At 42.8% G+C, this 19,029-nt stretch overlaps 1 protein-coding gene across 1 annotated transcript in view; it reads left to right on the top strand.

Annotated features, from left to right (window-relative positions):
* Positions 1 to 19,029, top strand: part of LOC123758193 (uncharacterized) — a 256,842-nt gene that overhangs the window by 88,021 nt on the left and 149,792 nt on the right. The gene's annotated exons all lie outside the window — the stretch shown is intronic.

Raw genomic sequence — 19,029 nt, 5'->3', positions numbered from 1 at the left:
TTTCTGGTTTTAGTGAAGTGGAATCAGCATAGTGATACCGAGCCTGGTGCCAGTACCAGTGGTGTTACTGGGCGAGAATTTGTCAAGTCAGCAGCGTCTCGCTCAGCCAAGCGCCACCCCATGGAACAACATGAGGCACCAAGAGCCTCATGTTCACGTGCTTCCACCTCACGTGCACGTAGCGCCCGTACTGTGCGTAGACGGGCTTCAGCTCCTGGTCCACGGTGTGCATCGCTTCCTCCCCATCGTGCCCCTGGTGCGTCTTGCGGGACACAGGTGTACCAGTGTGGAGTGATGGTGCTGGTTTTATTCCTCGAATTCCTGCCTTTGACAATAAAGACATTGGGATTACAAATATATATTGTACAATATATATATTGTACACCAAACGAACCTTCATGCGGTTACCTCATTGGAAAAGAGATAACAGAATTTTCACGATTGCAGCGTTGCAAAAACACAACTGTAGGTGAAATGTATGTATTTTTTAGCAATATGTATGTTGATGAAGTACTGTGTCAAACACGCTATCACAGATTATTGGAGCAAAGATCTGACTATTCCAACACCTTTCTTTGGGAAATATATGTCCCGAAACAGGTTTCAGATACTCCTCAGGTGTCTGCATTTTGCAAGTAATGAGAACTGGACAGAGGATGATAGACTTTGGAGAGTGAGGCACTATATGAATGAAGTGATTGGAAAGTTCAGAGATCTTTACGTACCAGCACAGAAGCTGGTGATTGGCAAATTCCTTGTGCTTTTCAAAGAACGTGTTTCATTCAATCAGTATATTCCCTCCAAACGAAACAGATTTGGATTGAAATTCTTTGTTCTTTGTGACTGTGAAACAGGATACGTGTTACACATGATTCTGTATTCAGCTAGCGATGTAGACATTCCCGGTAACAATGAACATGGTTTCTCGGGTAGTGTTGTGTAGTCACTGATGGCACCATGGATGAACAAGGGCAACATCTTATACACAAATAACTACTATACAAGTCCATTGCTAGCTAGGTTCTTGATTAAAATAGAACTGGATTGGTTGGCACAGTAAAGCCAATGATATGATTCTGTATTCAGCTAGCGATGTAGACATTCCCTGTAACGACGAACATGGTTTCTCGGGTAGTGTGGTGAAGTCACTGATGGCACCATGGATGAACAAGGGCCACATCTTATTCACAGATAACTACTATACAAGTCCATTGCTAGCTAGGTTCTTGATTGAAAATAGAACTGGATTGGTTGGCACAGTAAAGCCGCGAAGAAGGGCAATGCCAGTGTTTGACGGTAGACTTGGAGTTGGTGAGTGCCAGCTACGAAAATGTGATCAAATATTCTCTGTTTGGTGGAAAGGCGAGAGAGAAGTGAACATGCTTACAACAGTGCATGATGGTACAATGCTGAACAGTGGCAAGGTGAACCGTGTAACGAAAGAACCAGTATATAAGCCAGATTGTGTTTTTGACTATAATATCAACGTGCGTTTGATAAATCTGACATGATAGAAGGCACTATCGAGTGTGTGCGGAAAACATTGAAATGTTAATAAAAAAGTGTTTTTCCATCTTGTTGACATGAGCATGCTGAACCACTATAATATGTATCTGGTGGATACTGGACGTAAACCTAGTTTCCGTGTGTTTGCCTTTACACTTGCAACACAGTTATTAGCAAAGTTTGGCAAAGATGTCCCTGGTATGCAAAGACCCATCATGAACCCAGTGTTGCAGCATGCTGCTACACCCAGGCTTACATACATGGAGGCTTTCAAGCACACAGACTAAAACATTTGCCACCAGCTGGGAAGCGTACAATAGGCCAACACGGATGCATAGTTTGTAAAACAACAAAAAGGAGAGAACAGAAGCAAACTGGTGCAAACATGGTGTGAAGCGTGTGCTGTCGACTGCTTCAATGACTACCACTCTCTCTAAGACTTCTAAATGTGCAATAATAGTGCAAAAACCTGTACATTGTGTGTACATGTGTGTAAATATAATAATGAACATTGTGTTTACATAATATATTGGCGTAATTGAAAACATTTGTGTGCGCATGTTTATAGTTGATGTATGCAACATTTATTGACAATGACCATGATATAACATTATATGCAACACAATTAGTGACTAATATTAGTGTTAAAATACGCCTAGACACTGTAAATAATGACGCAAAACTAAATTTGTGGCAACTGTGGCAACTGTGGCTGCTTGAAGACCGCGAGCGACGCCTGTGGGACGCACCGTGCATGAGCAATCATGCAGGGTGTGACGTCATCGCCCATATTGTCGACTCGATTACGTCGTCAGTAAGTACAATTGATTTTTTTATTTTTTTTTTTCTCGTCAGGAAACATGACTTAACCCTTGTATGGCGCCTGGCTATTTAGCATGTCACTCACAGGCGCATACAAAAAAAAAAAAAAAAAAAATTCTTCTAAACCTGTTAATTTGTGTTCACTCATCATGGGAAAAATAATAGAAAATTGTAAGTTGCATATATTGCCCGCTATAGGGCGGGGAAGTCTGGCAAAAAACAGGCGCTGACTCAGCGTGTGTCCCAGACGGTCTGTTGCTCGTCAGCTGTCAGGTAGGAGTTGTCACAAAGAGATAATTACCTAATTATTTCAATGTCTCTGATTGATTTTTTGTAGTTTTTTTGCTGTAATATTATTCAGTAGTGTGTAGTGTGATATATTTATATAATAAAATTAGTGAATCATCACTGTACTCAAAAATATGGTGTGCATATTGTTGATTCAATTATGTTTATCAAACAGTGAACAAATACTTTGTCCATTATTACACTATATACACAGGTTATATATAAGTATCTGCATGTTTTGTTCACCATAACGAACCACTAAGTTGCTATTATGAGTCAAAAAGTAACGAGGAGTGACCGCCACACACCAGCCAGCCACTCACTCCCTCAACATCTCACTCGCCCACATTCTCCTCCCACCAAACTGTTTTTGCTTTTATTCGCTATATACAGAGGTTATATATAAGTATCTACATTTGTGTTCACCATAACGAACCACTAAGTTGGCATGCTGAGTGGCAGTGCTAGTAGCAGCCTGCCACTGGCTGCTACTTCCTCCCTCCCTGAAGTCACCTGACTCACCCACATTCTCCTCCCACAATACAGTTTTTGCTTTTATTCACTATATACAGACGCTATATATAAGTATCTACATTCGTGTTCACCATAACGAACCACTAAGTTGGTATGCTGAGTGGCAGTGGCAATGGCAGCCAGTGGCAGCCCGCTATTGGCTGCCACTCCCTCCCCTCACCTGACTTGCCACCATTCTCCTCTCACCATAGTGTTTTTGCTTTTATATACAGACGTTATATATAAATATTTACATGTTTTGTTCACCTTAACTGTGCATTTAACACTTTCCGGCTATGAGGACTCCTCCCGGCATCCTGTTTCGCCTACCCGCTTCCGCTATGTGGACATAAACTTATGTCCTCTTTTAAAATATTTGTATAAAATTCAATTTTTATCCGATTTACTTTGGGTTTGTTTCAAACTGCGCGTCATGAGGCTCTCTTTCTCACCAATAGGCTGCATGGTGCAATAAGTTCATGAAAGGTTCACAAACATAACAAAAGTAAAAACATTTCGTGTGTGTTTGACTCTCACTGATATGTTCCAGCGTTGTTTTATATTTGGCGCTATTCTATCTTGCGCTTTGTTGATCTTTTTTACCTACGGGCTCATAGAACATTCTATTGCGAACACATTGACACAAAAATGAATGACGTACATAGAATAATAATGTCATGAGAATGAAATAAGTATAAACTTTCAAAGCGCCGTGCATCGTCCCGTCACCGACACCGGGTAACAATTTCACCACTTCCCACACTCTTGCGGGCAGGCCGCAATCATTATTCTACGCTTATATTCATATCACCGTGTTGGGAATTTCATTGCGAGTCCATTGATACCAAAATTAACGCTGTAGGACAAGTGTGGAGGTGATAACAATCCCAAGAGTAAAAACATTTTGTTGCTGTTGGGCGCTCACGGCGAGTCATCTTCGTAGTTATTTATTTGGTCCTGGTATCCCTATTCATTTCGTGACTTTTTTTTACTGATGTTCTTCTAGAGAATTTTATTGCGAACACGTTGGTACCAAAATGAAATACGTAGCTCAAGAACTAAGGTCAGGAGAGTAAAAAGAGTATACACATTTTTGTTTTTACGCTTACGCGGCAAAACGCCGGGAGCACTTACAGTTGTTTTTTTTACATTCGCCTGGAGCCAGAAAGTGTTAAGCTTGTATGGTGAGTAAAGGCACAAAGACGTAGCTACTCGCACAGTCAGCTTGTGGCACCCGCCTTCAAGGCCAGACGCACTAATATTTCTCCTCCAACAATACTGTTTGTGGTGTTATTATGCTATATACACACACATTATATATAAGTATCTACCTGTTTTATTCACCATACTTGTACAAGTAAACTGACAATGTGCCCAAAGACCATAGTGGTCACCAGTAAACAACATGATAAGTTGTGCAGACGACGCCACCTCCCTCACCAAAACGGTGAGGGAGGTGGCGGCTCCCAACCTACACCTATTGCTGTTTATACCCTCTATACACATGCTACATATAAGTATCTACATTTGTGTTCACCATAACGAACCACTAAGCTGGTATGGTGAGTGCAGTCAATAAAAGGTGGCCACACACAGTCAGAAGACAATACCACCACCCTCCCTCCCACAGCATTACTCCTCCCTCCATGGAGCACAGCGCTAAATATCACCACAATCCTGCTATTATCAGTGCCCTGGTCAGTTTTATCACAGGGTCTTCTGTAATAATATCATCGCTACATAATAACATGAACAAGTATATTATGGCATTTTTAGGTGATGCTGTGGTCACAAGCTGAACAGCAGTGCTGTGAGCTCATGCTGCGTGCATCAGGCTTGGTAGCTCACTCAATACTGAGGCCCCTAACACCCGGGAATTTGGCCCACGATTTAAAAAAAAAATGGCGTCTGTTTACAAGAGCCCTGATGAAGGTGTGGTGAACCCCGTATATCCGCGGGCCGTTTAAATCTTGCGTAGTAGTCCAAAGCATCATATGATGCCGGTTGGCCGAGCGGACAGCACGCGGGATTTGTGATCCTGTGGTTCTGGCTTCGATCCCAGGCGCCGGCGAGAAACAATGGGCAGAGTTTCCTTCACCCTATGCCCCTGTTACCTAGCAGTAAAATAGGTACCTGGGTGTTAGTCAGCTGTCACGGGCTGCTTACTGGGGGTGGAGGTCTGGTCGAGGACCGGGCCGCGGGGACACTAAAAGCCCCGAAATCATCTCAAGATAACCTCAAGATATGCGATGCGCAATTTACTACAAGTCGGTCAAAGCATCATATGATGCGGTGCGCAACTTAACACTTTTGCCCGGGCATGACGCAGCATTGCGTCATCCGTTTACTGTCAGTAATGCCGGGGATGACGCAGCATTGCGTCATCCACTTTGAATAATCGCCAAAAATCAGGTTTTTATCCAATTTTTTGGGGACTGGTTTTAAAATGTGCACCGATGTCTTCCCATTTTCTTTGTTGAGCCTCGTGGCCCTCAGGCAGCTTGGCACACGCCGTGGGCCCATTGTTTTCGCTCCAATGTTGTGACCAATGTCGCCTCCCCTCGCATCTCAAACGTGTGAACATTTCAGTTATTTTCCGTGGCTATATTTCTTACTGCGGCTTTAGAAACTATCTACGCTTACTCCACGATGGTTAGTGATCATGAACAAGGCCCTTCCAGCAAGAAAATTGCGAGAGAAAGGCTTGAAAAGGGCGGGAATTGGGAGTGTAGCTGGAAGGCATCTGAGCGCTCACTCGCAGCTAACGCGTGGCCCGTCTTCAACTCGTCGGCGGTTGGAGCGTGACCAGGTTTTTTATTTTATATGCTAATGTTCCTCTAGAGAATTCTATTGCGAACCCATTGAGACCAAAATGAAAGACCTAGGACGAAAATTGAGGTGACCAGAGTGAAAATAGTGAAAACATTTTATCGCGTTTGCGCACTCTTGGGTAACTCGTTCGCACTTTCTCTGTTTGCTGCGGGTAATTAGCCGAGCTTTTGGAGTTTATATGCATTTAGTGCTGTAGAGAATTCTATTGTGAACACAATGATACCAAATTTAATCTCGTAGGACGAGAATTAAGGTGACAAAGTTGAAGAGAGTATACCCTTTTCAGAATTTACGCGCGCTCCCGTGAAACCCTGGGACCCAAATCGCACAGTTGAGGGGTGGCGTGCGGGGTACGTCAAAGTGTTAAGGGTTAACAGGTTAGGAAGAATTTTTTTTTTGTATGCACCTGTGGATGACAAATGCTAATTATCCATGAGCAACACAAGGGTTAAGGATCAAGGAAACTGCAGAAGACCTATTGGCCCATATGTGGCAGCTCCTACTTATAACACATATACAGTATATGTCTAGTCTATGCTTGAAACAATTGAAGAATCCTATGTCTATTATGTTACCTGGTAAATGGTTCCCAATTATGATAACCCTGATGTTGTAATTGGCAACCCAAATCGAAAAAGCAACAGACAACCAAAATCAACAACCCCTGTTGTCAATTTGTCAATCTTGTTATCCTTAACTATTCACCTTTCTAGAAAATGTAAATTAAGCTTTTTCAATCTCTCTTCATGTTGAAGGTTTCTAATTTGTGGTTTTTGTCTATGCTGGATGCCCCTAGTGAATTTATGTCCATTCTATAGTATAGGGACCAAAAATGAACTACATAATCTAATGACTGAAATTGAGATCGGTAACAGGTGTCTTATTTACCGAGTCATTGGCTGTTAAATCCAGAATACGGCTTGAGTTTACCAAGTATGGTGCTCATTAACCCTTAAACTGCGCATGGCGTATGTATACGCCATGAGTAACATGTCCCTCGGTGCGCATGGCGTATATCTACGCCATAGGGTGCCAGGCACGATTCAAATGGCCCGTGGCTACACAGGGTTCACATTAGCTTCCTCAGAGCTTCTGTAAACAGACGCCATTTTTTTTTTAAATCATGGGCAATATTCTTCGTTATGAGAGCCACAGTACTGTTGGAGCAACCAAGGCTGCGCACGCAGCATGAGCGAACACCATTGCTGTTCAGCTTATGAAAAAGCACTGCCGAAAAATGTCAAAATAAATATATAACTGCTAATATTTAGCAATGACAGTATTACAGATGACCCCTGACTGTGATAAAAATGACCAGGATTGTGATAATAGCAGGATTGTTGGGATAATTAGTGCTGTGGGAGGAGTCATGCTGAGGGACAGGGGGAGATAGCATCGTTTTCTGATTGTGTGGCCACCTGTTATAGTTTGCATTCACCATACCAGCTCAATGGTTCTCTATGGTGAACACAAATGTAGATACTTATGTATAATGTATTAGTGTAATAACAGCAAAAGGATTATGTTGGGAGGAGCCATTTGGGTGACGGAGGTGGCGTCATCTGCATGACTTGTCCAGCTGTGTAGAGGGTAGCCACTATGCTCTTTGGGCACCCTACAAGCTTAGGTGTACAGTTACGGTGCATACAGAATGTAGATACTTATATATAATGTGTGTATATAGTGTAATAACGCTGCAAACAGTATTGTTGGGGGAGAAATTTAGTACGTGTGACCTTGAATGTGTGAGGGAGACAGCCGCCAGCTGTGTGTAGCGACGTCTCTCGGTGCCTGAACTAATTTGATCAGCTTAGTTATACAGTTGTGTTGAACAAAACCTGTAGATATTTATATATAACGTCTGTATATATAGTGAATAAAATAAAAAACAGGATGGTGGGAGGAGAAAGTGGACGAGTGAGGTGTTGTTGAGGGAGTAGCAACGAGTGGCTGGCTGTGTGTGGCAGTCACTCTTCGTTGCTTTTCGGCTCTCAATACCATCTTAGTGGTTCGTTATGGTGAACAAAGCATGCAGATACTTATATATAACCTGTGTATAGAGTGTAATAACAGCAAAACTATTTGCTTATTGTTTTATGAATATAATTGAATTTCTAATATGCACACCATACTTTTGAGTATATCGATGATTCACCCCTTTTATTATATAAATATATCACAATACACACTATTGAATAATATTACTGAAAAAAAAATAAAAAGAAATCATTTTCTGCATTTATTTCCAATAAAACCGCATTGGAAATACTTAAAACAAATAATTGAAAATATATTTGTGGCAACACCCGGTGCTTGAATGGCCCGCGCGACCGTGTCTGGGGGATTCACCCACGGGCGACTAGGCCCTGATGACGTCACAGCGCACCTTGTCCACGTCCCCACAGCCAAAGTAAGTGGAATTTGGTATTTATTTTTACATAGACATGTTCAGGGAAGGGAATTTATCATTTTACGAAGAAAAAAGAATTTTTTGGGAACACCTTATTTCATGCGCACCGGGGGATTTTCACAATAAACTCCGCGCAGCACGGTGGTTAAACTGGAGGCCACTATTGGGTTTGCTGTGACGTCCTTGCCCTCGCTAGGCCAGCAGTTCCGTTTTCCCTTCACAGATTTCACTGCCTCTGTTATGTAGCATCCAGTCAGAGCCAGTCACAGTTAGTAGCAACCAGTCATAGTCAGTCAGGCATTCAGTTACAAGTCACAGTCTAGCAGGCATTTACAGTCACAAGAAGTCAGTCAGTGAGGCATTCACAGTCACAAGAAGTCACCATCAGCTAAAACCAGTCACAATTTGTAAACTATATGAGTCTGATGTCAGGCATTTATGCAGTCTGCCTCCCAAGCCGCCAGCTGGTAGGAAGGTAGCAGAAAATAAAAATCATACTGTGTTAGTCCCATCCAGACTGACTGTTTAGACATGATTGGAGGGGGTGGAAGTTGGTGGGAAGGATATAGCTGGGAGGGTCTAATGTGGGGATGGGGGAAGGAAGTAGTGAGTATACAGGGGCTGAGGGATGAATCGAGTGAAACCTAGAAGCCAGTCTGTGATAGTTCTAATCTGATATTTCTGCTTCCCACCATCTGATATATCTGCCACCTGCTGGCTTGCCCTCACAATCTGCCGCCCACTTGCCCACTGCTAGCTGCCCACCCTCTGCCCTCCACTCTGCTACTCACTCACCCACTTTGCTGCTCGACCACCCTCTGCTATGCCTGTCCTGCCACCCTAATGCCCACCATGCCTGTCTTGCCACCTTCCTGCCCACTATGCCTGCCCTGCCACCCACCTCCTTACTCTACCATTTGCCCAGCCTGCTACCAACCCACTCATTCTGCTGCCTGCATGCCCAAATACCCATCCCCCCCCTGCTACTCACCCGCCCACCCACTCTCATGCCCGACTGTCTTGCCGCCTATCCATCCAGTTTGGTGCCCGATTGTCCTGCCCCTTGCCCATCCAGTTTGGTGCTTGACTGTCCTGCCACTCGTCCACTCACTGTGCCCACTCTGCCACCAACCTCATTAGCATCCATCCAGCCACCTGCCCAATACCTGCACATTCTGCTACCTGTACACACGAATGCCCTTTTGCCTATCCACTATGTCCACCCTGCAGGCTACTCACACTGCCACCCAGTGGCACCTAGTACTTGCCTGCCTGCTCTGTCACCTGCCCAGCCATCCATCTGCCCACCCACCTTACCACCCATCTGCCTGCTCACCTGCCTTACTACTCATCCACCCTGCCACCCATCAGTCCACTCTACCTTCTGCCCACCCACTCTCTGCCTACTGCCTGCTTGCCAGCCACATGTTCATCCTTCACAAATCTACACATTGCTGCTCTGTTACTGAAAGATTGTCTTTAACTTTTTTGCATTAATATAAAGTTTCATAATTTTCTGTTGGAGCCCCGTAGACTTTCTGAAGCTTTTATCAGTGATTCAGTTCCATACTAATAGGTGTCATCAGTTCTATTGGTCTACTGGGAAGCATTAGCCGGGACCTGGCCCTCTCAGAGAGGTGCAGGGAGTGATGGAAAATTATCAGAAAATTATATCAATCTGAGAAAAAAATCAACCAAAAAAATTCAAAGTACAATGGAGCTTCGACTTACGATGCTAATCCATTTCCAGAGACGGATCGTAAGTCGAAGGGAATTTTTCCATAGGAAATAAAGGGAATTGAATTAATCCGTTCCCCACCCTCCAAAATATTAACATACAAATACATTTTATACTGAATACAATGTTTTTTTCTAACTACAATACAGTACCAAAGTTTCTCTTACCTTTATGGAGGGCTCTTGATGGCCTATGGAAGATGGTGATGAGGGGGGAGGAGGAGAGTTGTTACTGTTTGGAAGGGGGAGTCCCCTTCCATTATCACATCAGGCAGTGATGTTTTCTCTGGGGTACTCTCTCTCTTACGTTTTGCCTGAATACCACTAGGACCTGGTTGTGGTTCAGTGCTTGTTTGTCTCACTACAAATTTGTCAAGAGACATTTGTTTTTCCCTTCATTTTAACATTTGTCTGTAATGATGCATCACAGTGTCATTGAATAGGTTAAGGCTACGACTTACTGCAGCTTGATTTGGTGTGAGTCGTTTCAGCAAAGGTTTGCAATTCTTCCCATGCTGCACACATTTGCTTAATTGTTGAGGAAGAGACATTCTGTACTCTTGTTTCTGCTCTATGGTCATCCTTACATGGGTTTTCATATGTTGAGCCTTACCACTAACTTTCCTGGGACTCATGGCGTGATAAATAATAAATACTTTAATGTTCAAAATGCAAAAAATCACCACAAAAGCGGAATTTCTTATAGGCACGATTGTCACTAAGCGGGCAGCTGCAGTAAACTGAGGCAGGTCAGCCGCGTGACCAGAAACTACGCGCTCGGTCGACCCGAACGTGTTCCAACAAATATCGGAAGTCGATGACATAATCGGATGTCGAGTCGCATTTTTCGATGAAATTTACATCGTAACTCGAAATTATAGTAAGTAGGGGCAATCATATGTCGAGGTGCCACTGTACCAAGTTCTGTGAGTTGTGACTATTAATTTGTGAACCAATTTCATTGTATCATCATGTGGTTAGGGAAGGGTATGCACTCCAGGTTGTAAAGGTTACAACAAAATCTAATTATGAACAAAAGAGACAAAAAATTAAATCTTAAAAAAAAAATCCTATAAAAAATATTTTTGGGACATTGATGAAATTAACACTTTGGCGTACCCCGCGCGCCACCCCTCAACTGTGCGATTTGGGTCCCAGGGTGTCACGGGAGCGCGCGTAAATTCTGAAAAGTGTATACTCTCTTCAACTTTGTCACCTTAATTCTCGTTCTACGAGATTAAATTTGGTATCATTGTGTTCGCAATAGAATTCTCTACAGCACTAAATGCATATAAACTCCAAAAGCCCGGCTAATTACCCGCAGCAAACAGAGAAAGTGCGAACAAGTTACCCAGGAGCGAGCAAACGCGATAAAATGTTTTCATTATTTTCACTCAGGTCACCTCAATTTTTGTCCTAGGTCTTTCATTTTGGTCTCAATGGGTTCGCAATAGAATTCTCTAGAGGAACATTAGCATATAAAATAAAAAACCTGGTCACGCTCCAACCGCTGACGAGTTGAAGACGGGCCACGCGTTAGCCACAAGTGAGCGCTCAGACGCCTTCCAGCTACACTCCCAATTCCCGCCCTTTTCAAGCCTTTCTTTCGCAATTTTCTTCCTGGAAGGGCCTTGTTCAGGATCACTATCCATCGTGGAGTAAGCGTAGATAGTTTCTAAAGCCACAGTAATAAATATAGCCACGGAAAATAGCCGAAATGTTCTCACGTTTGAGATGCGAAGGGAGACGACATTGGTCACAACAGTGGAGCGAAAACAATGGGCCCACGGCGTGTGCCAAGCCGCCTGAGGGCCACGAGGCTCAACAAAGAAAATGGGAAGACATCGGCGCACATTTTAAAACCAGTCCCCAAAAAATCGGATAAAAACCTGATATTTGGCGATTATTTAAAGTGGATGACGCAATGCTGCGTCATCCCCGGCATTACCGACAGTAAACGGCGAAAGTATTAACATATACAGTGGTACCTTGCATAACGATCGCCCCAAAAGGCGAAAATTTTGGGTAATGACTGGCCCGATCGGCGACGAACCGTCCCGTATGGCGAATGCTCGTTTGAGTAACATCAACACCACATGGTTGGGTCGCGCTGCTTCTTGCACATTCATGGACGCCTCCGACGATGTATGTAAATTATGTTGTTCTTGTTTAAAGGTGCTAATGATGCTGGGATTTTAAAGGGTGACTGCTGAGATGTTGCAACGCATTGACGTTTTTGTAGAAAAAAGAAATGAAATTTCTGAAATACAACAAATGTCAAGAAGGTTTGTTCAGTGTTCGGCAGATAGGCTGCTCCATTATAACAATCTTTCATTGTTTCAAATGTGTTCCATATGTTTTGCATTTGTCATTTACGTCTCAATAATGAAGCAGCCTACCTTACATACACTGCACAAACCTTTATGACATTTTTCTTTCTGCAAATTTTTAAAAAAATTATTTTTCATTTGTTTTATAGCAAAAGGTTCATTTGGTGGTCAGCAGGTAGGCTGCTCCATGTTTCTTACATAAAAAAAAAACAAAAATAATAAAAAAAATTAATTTTGAAAACCAGAACAAATGTCAAAAATGTTTGTTTGGTTGTCTACAGGTAGGCTGCTCCATGTTTCCTAAATAAAAAAAAATAAAAATATAAAGTTGAAACAATTTGAAAAATGATCAAATGCCATTAAGGTTCATTCAGTGTTTGTCGGGTAGGCTGCCCCATTATTCAGACGTAAATGAAAAATACAAAACATGAAGCACATTTGAAACAAAGAAAGATTGTTATAATGGAGCAGCCTACCTGTCAAACACTGAATGAACCTTTATAGCATTTGTCCATTTTCCAAATTGTTTCAATTTTTTTTATATAGTTTGTTTTATTTTTTTATTTAAGAAACATGGAGTACTGTTCTGGTTTTCAAAATTCTTAATTTTTTTTTTATTTTCGTTTTTTTATGTAAGAAACATGGAGCAGCCTACCTGCCGACCACCAAATGAACCTTTTGCTATAAGACAAATGAAAAATAAATTTTTAAAAAATTTGCAGAAAGAAAAATGTCATAAAGGTTTGTGCAGTGTAAGGTAGGCTGCTCCATTATTTAAAACATCGAATATCATATTAATGTTTTTTGGTGGTAGAATGGATTAATTTGATTACCATTAATGTCAATGGGGACATTCGTTTTGTACGACGTCCATTTCACATGACAACAACGGCGCCGGAACGGGTTAAATTCACTATTCGAGGTACCACTGTATTATCACTGGACGTTGTATTTATATGATATATAACAAAATAGAGCATAATAACATAGTTACTCATTATTATTTCTGCTATTATGTATTACTCAGCAATGCTATAAAGGCACCAGCTGCATATCTACTTTGTGGACGTGTCCACAATCAAGCATTGAGTCACAACCAGGACCTAGTGGTATGCAGGCAAAACATGCCACAGAGTGCATTCCAGAGAAATCTTCACTGCCTGATGTTATAATGGAAGGGGACTCCCCTTCCAAACATTAACACCTCTCCTCCTTCCCCCCTCCTCACCATCTTCCATACGCCAACAGGAGTCGTCAGCAAGGGTAAGTAATAACTTCAACATACTTTTGAAGTGTAGATAAGGGTAAATTAGGTATAAAATTTACTTTGAAGTGAAGTTTTTTGGGAGTCAGGAACGGATTAATTCATTTCCTATTATTTCTTGTGGGGAAATTCGCTTTGGTTTACAAATTTTCACGTTACGAACTGTCACCAGGAATGGATTAAATTCTTAAACTGAAGTACCCCTGTATGCACAACAGAAGGGGGAAGGATGAGGAGGAGCGGATAGAATCGGCCCACCCCCAAGTCCAGACCCCTTTACCAAAACGGGGCAGTCTTGGGGCACCTGGAGCCGAAACCAACCTAGAGCGTTGCAGCAACCTAAACCTAGCATGCAACACCGCAGCTGCTTGCACCCGCACATCAATATCAGTGGCTTGGGTGAACGGGAGCACATACAGACAACACACGTCGCACAACTCCAGGTCAAAACAATCATCGACCCAACAGGCAGCAAGGCGGAGGCAAAACAGGTGAGTGTCACCCTGAGACAAGGGGACAGAGCAACCTCCAAGCTCGCAAGACACGAGGGGAAGGACTCAGGGGTCACATCCATTGGACCACGAAGCCCCCATGGGGTTTCTCAGGGCCCTTAGTTATACTTGGTTATACACCAAGGAAAGCCCAGGCAGGGTACTGTGAACCGGCGCCCAATGTAAGAGAGAGACCCTTGTGTAGGGAGAAATAGCAGGGCTATTGAGAGAGACCCTTGTGTAGGGAGAAATAGCAGGGCTATTGAGAGAGACCCTTGTGTAGGGAGAAATAGCAGGGCTATTGAGAGAGACCCTTGTGTAGGGAGAAATAGCAGGGCTATTGAGAGAGACCCTTGTGTAGGGAGAAATAGCAGTGTTAAATGTTGAAAAAACAGTCTGGAACTCTGACCCCTTTCAGATGCACAGAGCATCATCTCAACAGAAAAATGTAATCTACTAAAAAGAAAACCCAAAGTAAACAAAAGGGATAAAATGGTTAAGAAAAAGCAGATTCAATGCAAGAAAATATAGAGAAACAACAGTGTTAAATGTAGAAAAACAGCCTTGAACATTATAAGACATATAAATGAAGTATTGGGAAATGTGTATGACATGTATAGGGAGGGGACATTATTGGAACCAGGCTGGCAGGGACATGTGCAAGCCCCTATCAGTCACTTGGGAGAGGGAGGGAGTGGCAACCAGACCAGTGTTGTGGATGGTCTCCAACAAACACGATAAGTGCAGTATTATAGATGTTTATAGCGGTGCTTCCCTTTTTCTTTATGAGTTAGGGATAGGAATTTGTGGAAATAAGGATTTTTGAAACCCTGTGTGTAGGGAGAGTGGTGTGTTGTTAATTCAGGTATATGTGCTCAGCTGTGTGTCACATGGGGAGATTATCCACATTTATTTTGTATATTCATTTGTAAACCCAGGTCCTTTGTAGTGACCTATGTGGAGTGGAATAGAGTAATGACCTTAAGTCCCAGGTTGTAGAGGAAGAAGGACCCTTTTCCCCCCCTTTTGTCTGTATCAATCCTGTGGTGGATCCAAGTAAACACCCCCCCCCCCCACTATTCTAAGAAGTATGAGGAAATCTGGTATTTGTTAAATAAAATCCTTTTGTAAAATTGTACCCCAAAGTGTATTTCTTGTCCCATGTAGTTAGAACTGGTGACTATTACTATATCGACCCCTGCACTTCCATTATTTCTAAGAAAGCAAGAGCGGGTGTTGTTAACGATACTTTAGGGTATAGCTTTCAATTTCATACCTTACACCAAGTCTGCCAAACTGCTAAAGCTGAACCCCCCCCCCCCCCCCGGGACGTGTCCACTCACTGGGGCCAAGTGGGGAGGACCAGTAAAATTTTACAGTAAATGGCACAGCGGAGGTAGATCACGAGGTGACTTGTGGAAGGTGACCCCAAGCCCCAAGGGCAGCACTTACAGGGCACCTATGGAAGGTGACCAAAGGCGCATGCAGCCCGAGTACCATGGAATATCACTTCCGGCTCATGCACCACCTGAAGGGACAGCCCATACCACAAGGCACAGAACTGTAACAAAAAACCGGAGCCAGAGGCCCGACCGCACCAGACTCCCATCAGTCTAAAAACTGAAGGTTGGGTCACCGGCGGGTGGGTCTGGGGCTCCCCCTTCCCCCTCCTGGGGAGGGAGGGGGGGTTTGCGCAGACAGCGGCGTGGCGACATGATGATGTCATGCTAGTTTGCTAATTTTCGTTTGGGGAGTTCTGTCCACTTGTTCGGCCTTCGGTCGCATTAGTTTTACCAGAATAGGGTTTTGTTTTGGGGCGCCTACCATTTTGGGTGCCTGTCCCGGTCAATGGCAGACATAGAATGCTCCCAACCACAGGGGGGTCTCTATAGGCCATTGCTCCTCGTGCCTCTCTAGAGGGGGCCAGGTTCTGGCTCGTGGTCCTCGGTAGGCAAGAACTCCATGCATTGATGCCAGAAAGATATACATATCCATTCTGCCTGGATACCTTCGAGGAGCCGACGGGGCTTCCCCAGAAATTCAAAATTGTATTTACTTTGACCGCAATGGGGGTCCGGAAAATGATGTGTGAAGTCACGATTTGGTGATCGCCTGTGACAAACTCCCAGAGCCAGACGGCCGCCAGCTTCAACATGCGCGAGTTCCCACAAATATTTTTTTGTTCATTTTTTGCGTACATTTCCAAATACTTTTGTTTTGTTTTTTCTTGCCAATAATATGTATAATGAACATGTAAACAATATTATTGCAGTAGAACATCCGTACTGTCCCAAGACACTGTGTTATATGTGTCTCAAATGTGTGTACATATATTGCTCATATATCCAATGTTTCATGTTTATTTATGTATATTTACAACATTTTTACACACTATACACTATCACACACTATATACATTCACCATCAACACATTCAGAACTCCGCAAGTGTGAGCTACCACACCCAGCCAGCCCTCCCTCACTCCTCCAACACTTTACTCCTTACACCTTACTCACCAACATTCCTCCTGTACCATACCATACTGTTATTGTATTTATTACTACACTATTTACACACATTATGTATACGTATCAACATGTTTTATTCACCATAACTATGCAAGTAAGCTGGTATTGTGTCCAAACAGCACAGTTGCCACCATACACTGCATTTGGAATCACACTGCAGCCAGGATACGACGCTTCGAGTACGACTCCACCTCCCTCACCAAAATGGCTCCTCCCAACATACTCCTGTTGCTGTTATTACACTATATACACACATTGTATATATCCATATACATGTGTGTTCATCATAGCAAACCACTAAGCTAATATGGTGAGCAAAACAAGAGTTACTGCCACACATAGTGACGTTACCTCGATTCCCTCCTTCCCACCCTAACCAAAATTCCTTCTCTCACAATACTACGCACAGCGCTAGTTATCACCACTATCCTGCTGTTATAACAATCCTGGTCACTAAATCCTACAAATGAATAATAGACCACAACTTTATTTTGTAAAGGAACATAGAAGTCGTTTCAAGATTCTTAGATGGACAAAATAATGCTGTGTTGTGGCTAGCGCTGTGAACATCATGAACAGCATTGATTCACTGACATTTGAACATTGTACACAGTCATTATCACACTCAGGCTCTTCTGTAATACTATCATGGCTACATAATACCAGTTACAGATATATTTTTACATTATTAGATGATGCTGTGGTCACACGCTGAACAGCAGTGCTGTGAGCTCATGCTGTGTGCACCAGCCTTGGTTACTCACTCAGTACCGAGGCTCTCACACTCGGGAATGTTGCGCACTATTTTTGTTAAATATGGCGCCTGTTTACAAGAGCCCTGAGGAAGCTGATGTGAGCGGGAGTTTTGAATCAAATTCTATACCTATAAGATCCCTGAGGCGCGTTGCGCACCCCCTGTTGAGCGCCTGCAGGCGCGTTGCGCAGTTCAGTGGTTAAACAAATCTTCAACTTTTGGCTTCATCGTCGTGAAACTTTCATCACAATTTTTTCAGAAATTGATTTTAGAAGAATTTAAAAAAAAAAAGAACGTTTTGTTGTTAAGAACAGCTCCTATTAACTGGAACTGAGGTATAATGCAGTAATAAAGAGATGCAAGCACCTGTCTGACGCTCAAAGAAGAATAGTAGTATTAGTTTTATACTATAGAATAGTAGTAGGGGCCATTATACCCGGAAATAAGAGAGTTGTTGTAGGGCATTCAAAATTTATTATCCTGATACATGTGAAAGGTGCTGCAACTGGGCCAAGTTTCAGCATCTCAGCCTAAATAGAGAGGGAGAAAAAAAAAAATTAGACAATTTATTATATTATATTATATTATACCCATTATACCCGAAAAAATGGAATATTTACGAAAAATTACGAAAAATACTCCAACGTTCTGGCAACACTGTGGTGCAAACCGTTTTATGTTATCTTGAAAAATAACGTAATTAGAGTCAAATTTCCCGCTGCAACTTTCCCCAATCCGGTCCTCGCGGCCTGGGTGCGCCGTGGGGTATTGTGTCTTACGTTGTAGAAGTCTTAATATTTCGTAATAGCGTGGAAAATAACGTGTTATGCATAAAACAAATATAAACTCACCCATTGGCAACAGTCTTGTGTGAGAGAGAGGGTGGGGTTGCTAGCTAAGTCAGTCACTCTGTGTGTCCCTGAGCTGATGGATCTATGTGGACGCGCTCTCACAATATCTCCCAGAACTATCACTATTTGTGCTATTTTTACTGCAATATGACGTACCAAACGAAGAAGGGGAAAGCTAGATGCATGCGAGCTCTCCGTAGAAGGTACGAGATGGCCACAATGCGTAGATTACACACACTGATGAGTGAGGATGAGGTAGCCACGAGTGGGAGGAGCTTGTTGCAGCCAGCTACCCCTCCCCCCCCATCCACACTCCCACCCTCTGCCACCGCACATCTTGCACCTGCTACTCCAGATCTTGCACCTGCTACTCCAGATCATGCACCTGCTACTCCAGTGTCACCTTCAGGACCCATATATCTGACCAATTATATTAGGTTAGTATGTTTTAGTGTTATATTGTGATATTACTTCCTAAATATTTGTACATATAAAACTGGTGGCAAATATTTAATTTTTTTGTATTTAATTTTTTTGTATTTTTTTTTTTTTTTTTAATAATTTTTTTTTCTCTTATTAATCAGGCGATATTCATGGAACTTGCACACCATATTGAACCCATGCCTATCTACAAGGGTGCAAATTTTGAAGGATATTGGTCAACATCAACCTCACCCACAGGTGGCTGAACTTTGACCTTCGT

This window comes from Procambarus clarkii, chromosome 11, assembly GCF_040958095.1.
Source record: "Procambarus clarkii isolate CNS0578487 chromosome 11, FALCON_Pclarkii_2.0, whole genome shotgun sequence".
Lineage (NCBI taxonomy): Eukaryota > Metazoa > Arthropoda > Malacostraca > Decapoda > Cambaridae > Procambarus > Procambarus clarkii.
The sequence above is the reverse complement of the archived record's forward strand: the minus strand, read 5'-3'. Positions and strand labels throughout refer to the sequence as shown.